The sequence below is a fragment of the Myotis daubentonii genome, chromosome 9 (genome assembly GCF_963259705.1).
Source record: "Myotis daubentonii chromosome 9, mMyoDau2.1, whole genome shotgun sequence".
Lineage (NCBI taxonomy): Eukaryota > Metazoa > Chordata > Mammalia > Chiroptera > Vespertilionidae > Myotis > Myotis daubentonii.
The window spans coordinates 59,889,537-59,898,271 of NC_081848.1; the positions used below are offsets into that span (position 1 = coordinate 59,889,537).

Below are 8,735 nucleotides of genomic sequence, written 5' to 3' on the forward strand. Positions count from 1 at the left end.
TTATTTTTTTTGGGGGGGTACACATTAAGTAGTAACTCCCATTTCCCATTCCCCTCAGCCCTTGGAAACTACCATTCTATTTTTTGCTTCTAAATGACTGTCTATTGTAGATACGCACAGCAGTGGAATCATGCAGTATTTGTACTTATGTGACTGGCTTTTAAAAAATGATTTTAGATTTTATAATGAAACCTAACTCCTTTGCAATGCCTATAACTGGTTTATATTTGTTTATTGCCTGTAAAAAGCTTTTTATGTGCTTTATGTGTTTTGGGGTAGCTAAGATGTTCGGTCACAATTATACTTCTTGGAAGACCTAATCTTTTTTTTCTTTTTTATGTGCCCAGACATGAAACAGTTCTGGCCACCAACACAGGCATCAAGCTAGGATGTACTAAGGAGTGTATGTCTGCTTTGCTCCTGACTGACCTAAGAGCAACACCACCAATCAGGTACCTCCGTGCCTATTGCCAGGGGGGTTGGAAGAACTAATCTTAACAGAATTTCCTTTGACAATGATTTATACATAAAGCTTTCAGGGACTTTAATCTCCTGACTGGCAGCATTTCACTTATGATTTGCTGGCAAGTATGGAAATCAATAATCTAGATATGGTCTGACATATGGAAAATATATCATGATATTGAACTATTTTTGTAACTGATTTTTTTTATCATATAGTTCACCACTGTCTTAAAGGCTAGCCACTTCCATCCTGAGTTTTATATAATATAATTTTCACAGTTTTGTCATAGTTAATCACTCTTCCATTTAGTCATTAGTGAAATAATTTTTAGTCCTATACAATCAGATGGGCATTGCAATATAAAAATTTGATAAGCATGCTTTCAAAAATCCGACATAAAAAAATCAACAAAGCAGAGGATCAATAATAGAGTGAGCTCTCAGAATGGGTATATAATTACATGCTTCAGAAAACCTGCCTGTTGAGGCTTCCCTTCTCTCATTCATCTGAAAAACGGTGGTGACAGCCTTGCCTCAAGCAAGGCAGCCTGTGTGGTGGGAGAGCCCAACCTGGGACAGCGGAGCTGGAGGTGCTGCTGCCTCACACAGAACCACTCAGGGGCTCAAGGCCTATTTCCGCCAAGGCTTCAGGCTCAGGTGTAATCTAAGATCCAATGTCACAAGTAGTGACAGGTACTTTATATCAAGAAATGTTGCCGAGCAATAATGTGCTTATGTGAGTGGAATGGACACATAGCCTTATAGAAGCCAAAAGAGCTCACAAATATCCTGTCACATTTTATCAGAATTGTGCGGTGGTGGAGAATTTCCTTAGCCCTGAAATAGAAGAGTAGGAGAGCAATCAGAATGATATGCCATTCAAAATTCTCAAAAGATATATACCAATATCTGGTTCAGGCAGTCAGAGTATATTTGTGCATATGGGCATTGTCAAAGAGGGGGGATATGCCATGGGGGAATGTAACATTGGAGGGACGGGGTGGTTTTCTGTGGGGAGAAAGCCAAAAGGAACAATCAAGGAGGTAGCAGGTGGAGGGTGAAGGATTAGACCAATTGAAGCCATTTATTTCCTAGAAACAGCCTGTGTACCTTATGCTGCACTTTTCTGCTCTACTCTCATAGATGCACCACAGTCTGTAACATGCAGCTCTCAGAGTCCAGTGCGTACCGATAATCATTGTCAAGTCACAGCAATCATCACAAATCATAACAGGCACGTAGCCTTAGTATTAAGAAATTTGATACTCTTAATAAATCTTCTATATTTAATTGACAAAAGCAATCATGTTACATCTAAAACCAAGTTCTGAAAAAAAACCCAAACAGCAATGACCAAATGTTTACAACAAATGGGTCACAAGTTTTTGCTTAATCAAGAGATATTGAATACACAGTCATATATATATGAATATTTTCCAACAAGATGAATACCAGTTTATTGACAAAATATAAAAACAAAGGGTTTAGGGGTTTCTTTCAGTTTGTTGTTGTTGTTATGTTTAGAAAATAAGTGTAGTCCCCAAAAAACAGTATTTTAATGTAGGAATGTGGGAGGAGATAAAAGAAGATCTGTATTACAAGGATGTGTGAGGTACCTATTATTACAAATACGCCATACTATTGTACAAGAAAATTTCTAATTTATGCAAGTTTTCTTAATAAATATTATCACCAAATAGCTAAAATATATCATAATCAATTCAAATGTTGTATGAATCATTGAATTATATTTTCATTAAAATAGAATGAGGACTATCTCATCACTAAGTACAGACCAGACAGTTAAGGGTAGTCCCCAAATTCTTTCAATTGTAGCCTTCCTTAAAAACTCTCTACAATATGGGACATGTGTGGGTTATAGACCTAAATGTAAAAGGTAAAATATTAAGTTGAAGTACTTAGAAACTTTAAACAATAACAAAGATCTTTATGACTTCAATGTGGGTAAATATTTCTTAATCACAAGATCAAATGTAATAACCATATACAAAAAAGATTAACAAATTATACTAAATTGAAATTAAGTATTTCTATTCACCAAAAGACATTCTTTAAAAAGTGAAAAGGTGAACTATATATTTTGGATACAGGGCCTTTGTCATTTAAATGTGTTGCAAAATCTGTCCATTCATCATAATAAAAGCAAAATATGCTAATTAGACTGGACAGCCAAGCAACCTTCTGGACAACCTTCTGGAAGGTTGCAAGGGCCAATGCAAGCTACCTAGGCTGCGAGGACTGAGTCCCTTGCACAAATTTTGTGCATCGGGCCGCTAGCATATCAATAAGAAAAATATAGTTAATACAATTAGAACAATTAGTATATCAATAAGAAAAAGACAGTTAATACAAGTAGAACAAATGATCAAGGGGCATGAACAGGAATTTTCAAAAGGGGATATTTACAAGGTTGATAAAAATATAACTAAATAGATAGAGTTTATAGGTGAAGGAACCAAGGAATGAAGATGGGAGTGGCAGGGTTTACCTGCACTTCCGGTGACTCAGGGAATTTTACTTTTTCAATTTTACTTGGCCAGAAAAATTCTGGTTTTCACAAAGGAATAGTTCCACCAGAGGAAATGGTAAGATTTCCATTAAGTTTAAAACTAAGGCTATTGTCTGGTCATTCACTTTGAGTCAGTAGACAAGGAAGTTGAACAAAATCCAGCAATGACCATTATCAAAAAAAGTAATTACAACTGACAAAGCTAATTAGCTTTGATATTCATGGGGAGAGGACTACTACTACATAGTGGGGACAGGGAGGAATATGTTTCTTACACAATCCACCAAGGCATCTCTTTCTACTCCCAAGCCCAGGTTTAACTGTAAACTGGCAAGTAGAGTAACATGATATAATAAATGTATGGCAATCAAGGTCTCTAACACTTCAGGATAAGGGGTAAGCCCACCAGCAAGCCCCTTAGACCAGGAGACATTTGGGGAGTAATGGAGAAGAGTTGAGAATAGTTAAGGGAAGGAGGAGGAGATAGCAGTAGTCACAACCTTGGAAGCAACTAAGAGCAGGAGCTTGTAGTTCATATTACTAATTGTCCTCTTGTAAATTTTTTAAGGAATCGTGGTAAGTCCGAATCCAGAGACTATAATGGATGAAACGACTTACCAGGTGTACTGGTTAATAATGTGGATTATTTTCAATAGATGGAGTTACACTTATCTTGATATATATGCGATTTGATATGTATGCTATTTTGTTGCATTGACAGCAAGCTTCAAAACTTCATGTCAAATTTTCTGAGGGTGTTAACATCATAGATATTTATACGCTTAAAAATGTCGAATTTCATGCCAAAAAAAGAGCATTTGTGGGAAGTTTTAATTCATTACTTTATTTTGAAGAAAAGTGCTGCTGAATACTTCGAGAAGCTTGTGAACATGCTCCATCTCAAGATACTTGTGAACGCTGGTTTAAACACTTTAAAAGTGATGATTTTGATGTAAAAGGCAAAGAACGTCCAGGTCAACTGAAAAAGTTTGAAGACCAACAATTACAAGCATTATTGGATGAAGATACGTGTCAAACTCAAAACAACTTGCAGAAAGATTAAACATTGCTCAGCAAACAATTTCCAATTGTTTACAAGCAACGGGAAAGATTTTAAAGGAAGGAAAATGAGTGCCACATCAACTGAACGAAAGACAAATGGAAAACCGAAAAGTCATCAGGAAAATGTTGCTTCAACGGCACAAAAGAAAGTCTTTTTTGCATTGAATTGTGACTGGTGATGAAAAGTGGATTTATTTTGAGAATCCCAAACACACAAAATCATGGGTTGATCCAGGTAAACCATCAACATCGACTGCAAGGCCAAATAGCTTTGGAAAGAAGACAGTGCTCTGCGTTTAATGGGATTAGAAAGGTGTGGTGTATTATGAGCTTCTAAAACCAGGTGAAACCATTAATACTGACAACAAATAAGCAATTTGAATCATGCTTTGATTGTGAAATGACCAGAATGGGCCAGAAGACACAGCAAAGTAATTTTGCTTCATGATGACGCACCATCACACACTTAAAAACCAGTTAAGGACACATTAAAAGATCTTGCCTGGGAAGTATTAACACACCCGCCATATTCACCAGACCTTGTTCCTTCAGATTACCACTTGTTCCGATCGATGGCACGCACTTTCTGAGCAGCACTTCAAAACGTACAAAGAAGTGGAAATTGGGTCCCTGAATGGTTTCCCTCAAAAGAAGAAAAGTTCTATTAGGACGGTATCCACAAATTACCTGAAAGATGGGGGAAATGTGTAACTAACAATGGACATTACTTTGAATAAAGCACTTTTGATGTTTCACTTGAAATTATCATGTTTTCTTTTATTTGAAAATCCACATTATTAACCGGTACACCTGGTAATGTGAGATTCAAGTGCAAACAGTCCACTGAGGTAAAGGCACTTAATATTTCCACCTAGATCTCCACTGTGTATCATCCCCAGTTAGTGTGAGTGTTGGTTATCATCCGTTCACAACCATCCTTTACTTTGGAGAACTGCTCTCAGCTGACAGACACCTCTGCAAAAAGATACCCCCTGATGCCCAGTCTCTACCACAGTCAATGCACTGACCACTCATGGGTAGTGATCAACCGATATATTAGTGTCTTTCCCTGGGCTTGAGGGGAAGACTACTCTGCAATGTGATTTATGTTCCAGACTCTCTGTGGATGTAGCCACGGAGGGTCTAGGGTTATCTGAGATGCTGAAATTCTACATTGACTTTCCCCCTCTCTATTCTGCTTTTCTCACTTTTCTTTTTTTCTTTCTTTTTTTTAAAATATATTTTATTGATTTTTTACAGAGAGGAAGGGAGAGAGATAGAGAGTTAGAAACATCGATCAGCTGCCTCCTGCACATCTCCTACTGGGGATGTGCCCGCAACCCAAGTACATGCCCTCGACCGGAATCGAACCTGGGACCTTTCAGTCCGCAGGCCAACGCTCTATCCACTGAGCCAAACCGGTTTCAGCTTCTCACTTTTCTATAGGTTTTCCTGAAAAGCACTCCTTAAATAAATCAAATACATGTGAATATTTCTTCCAGTCACTGTTTTTTGAAAACACAATCTGAGACATTCTATGACCCAAACTGAAAATAAACCAAAAGTCCATTAACAGTTGAATGAATATGCATACTCTTCTATTTGCATTTTGTTGCATTATATTTAAATACAATGTGTGGCAGACTATGTTTTCCAAAGACAGCTACAAAAATATCTCACATCCCACATGCCCTTCTTAAAATGGGACCTTAACACTCCTCCCAACTAGAGCTGTTTTGTTCCACAGTTCCTTCCCTTAAGCCTACTTTTTCCTTTTTTACTGCCTTTAGCAATAGAATATGGAGACATTTGTTTTTACATTATACTATGTTATTTCTGAGGATAGATTATAAAGATGCCACAATTTCATCTTGATTTCTCAGGATACTCATTCTTGGAACTCAGCCATCCTACTGTATAGAAACCCAACTAGGTAGACGACACAGAGAGATGACATGTTATGTTCCAGCCAACTTATCAGTGGGGGTCCTAGCTAACAACCAGCATTGGCTGTTAAACATGTGTAGAGGCCTCCAAATGGCTCCAGGCCAGCCATTAAAACATCCCTAGCCTTCAAGCGTTCCCTGCTAATGCTCCAGACATCTATGCAGCAGAAACAAACTGTCCTTACTGTGACCAGTCTATATTCCTGACCCACAGAGAATAACAAAATTACTGCTTAATGTAACTGATTTTCACAGCACTAAAAAGTACAGTATATTTATACAGTAGTGAGAATTAGCAGCATATAAATGCATCTCATAATATTGAGTGAAAAAAAAAACATATGAAGTTACAGAATATACATGCTGTGAGATTCCATTGCAAATATGAAGAACAGGTAAAATGAATCTATGCTATTAAAAAATCAGAATAGTAGTTACCTTTGGGGAGAAGAGGAAAGTGGTGAACTGAGAAGGCATGAGGGGAACTTCACGGATATTGGTAAAATTCTACTTCCTGACTTGAGCAGTGGTTACACAGTTGTGTTTACTTTGAAACAATTCATCAAACTGGAGTAATTAGTATTTGTTAAATTTCTATAGACTTACACAGATTAAAATGTATTTATTTATTTATTTTAATTCTTTATTGTTTAAATTATTACATAAGTCTCCTTTCCCTCCTATTGACCTCTCCCCAGCACTCCCATTCCCCAGCACATGCCCTCACCCCCCTATCGTCTGTGTCCATTGGTTATGCTCATATGCATACATACAAGTCCTTTGGTTGATCTCCTACCCCCTCCCTCCCCACCTTCCCTCAAAGGTTGAACAGCCTGTTCGATGCTTCTATAACTCTGGTTCTATTTTTTGTTCAGCAGTTTATGTTGTTCATTGTATTCCACAAATGAGTGAGATCATTTGATATTTATCTTTCTCTGACTGGCTTATTTCACTTAGCATGATGCTTTCCAGTTCCATCCATGCTGTTGCAAATGGTAATAATTCCTTCTTTTTTATAGCAGTGTAGTATTCCACTGTTTTTTGTTTTTTTTTATCCACTCATCTGCTGATGGGCACTTAGGCTATTTCCAAATATTAGCTGTTGTAGATTGTGCTTCTATGAACATAAGGGTGCATATATCCTTTCTGATTGGTGTTTCTGTCTTCTTGGGATATATTCCTAGAAGTGGGATTACTGGGTCAAATGGAAGTACCATTTTTAATTTTTTGAGGAAATGTTATACTGTTTTCCACAGTGGCTGCACCAGTTTGCATTCCCACCAGCAGTGCAAACGGGTTCTTTTTTCTGTGCATCCTCTCAAGCACTTGTCATTTGTTGGTTTGTTGATGATAGCCATTCTGACAGGTGTGAGATGGTACCTCATTGTCGTTTTGATTTGCATCTCTCGGATGATTAGTGACTTTGAGCATGTTTTCATATGTCTCTTAGCCTTCTGTATGTCCTCCTTTGAAAGGTGTCTATTTAGGTCCTTTGCACATTTTTTGATTGGGTGGTTTATCTTCCTTTTGTTAAGTTGTATGAGTTTTGAACTTTAATATATTTGATATTTTAGATTACTTATGTTTGCTCTTTTATCATTCAGTTCTGTACATAGTTGGCCCTTGAACAACATGAGTTTGAACTGCAGGCATCCACTTATAACATATATTTTTTTCAATAAATTCATACACTACTATATATGTATTTTCTCTTTCTTATAATTTTCTTATTAATATTTTATTTTCTCTAGCTTACTTTATTATAAAATATATAATATGTAATGTATATAACATAAAATATGTGTTAATCAACTCTTTATGTTATCAATGAAGCTTCCAGTCAAGTAGACTATTAGTAGTTGAGTTTTTGGGGAGTCAAAAGTTATACTCAGATTTCCAATGGCACAGGAAGGCCAATGCCTGTAACCTGTTGTTTAATGGCTGACTATGTACCTTTCTTTTGCTTAGTATTTTGAGTTTTCCAAATTTTTCTCCCAAAATAATTAACTAACTAGAACACCTTTATTTTGCAATGAATGACGCAATTCTTTAATAAGTATGAAATAATAAGAAATTATTTGTAAATGATAATGTACTTAACATTATAATGCAATAGTTTTCATTTCTAATGTTTCAACATTCTAGACCTAGCATTCTAAAACAGGTATCTAAAGTTTATTAGTATTTAAACCAACATATTACTTATTGTGCATTTCCTAAATCTGGAATTAAAATTAGGCATTAGTTATTTTTTTATTAATTAAATCTTTATTGTTCAGATTATTACATTTGTTCCTCTTTTTTCCCCCCATAACTCCCCTCCACCTAGTTCCCACCCTACCCTCCTCCCTCACTCCCCACCCACTGTCCTCATCCATAGGTGCACGATTTTTGTCCAGTTTCTTCCCGCATCCCCCTCACCCCTTTCCCCACCCAAGAATAGTCAGTCCACTCCCTTTCTATGTCACTAATTCTATTATAATTACCAGTACATTCTGTTCATCAGATTATTCACTTGATTTTCAGATTCACTTGTTGATAGATGTGTATTTGTTGTTCATAATTTGTATCTTTACCTTTTTCTTCTTCTTCCTCTTCTTAAAGGATACCTTTCAGTATTTCATCTAATACTGGTTTGGTAGTGATGAACTCCTTTAGCTTTTTCTTATCTGTGAAGCTCTTTATCTGACTTGCAATTCTGAATGATAGCTTTGCTGGATAAAGTAATCTTG

At 36.6% G+C, this 8,735-nt stretch overlaps 1 pseudogene; it reads right to left on the bottom strand.

The window, feature by feature from the left end:
* Positions 1-335: 335 nt before the first annotated feature.
* On the bottom strand, positions 336-479 carry LOC132242453 (small nucleolar RNA SNORA48; annotated as a pseudogene).
* Between the last annotated feature and the right edge of the window lie 8,256 nt (positions 480-8,735).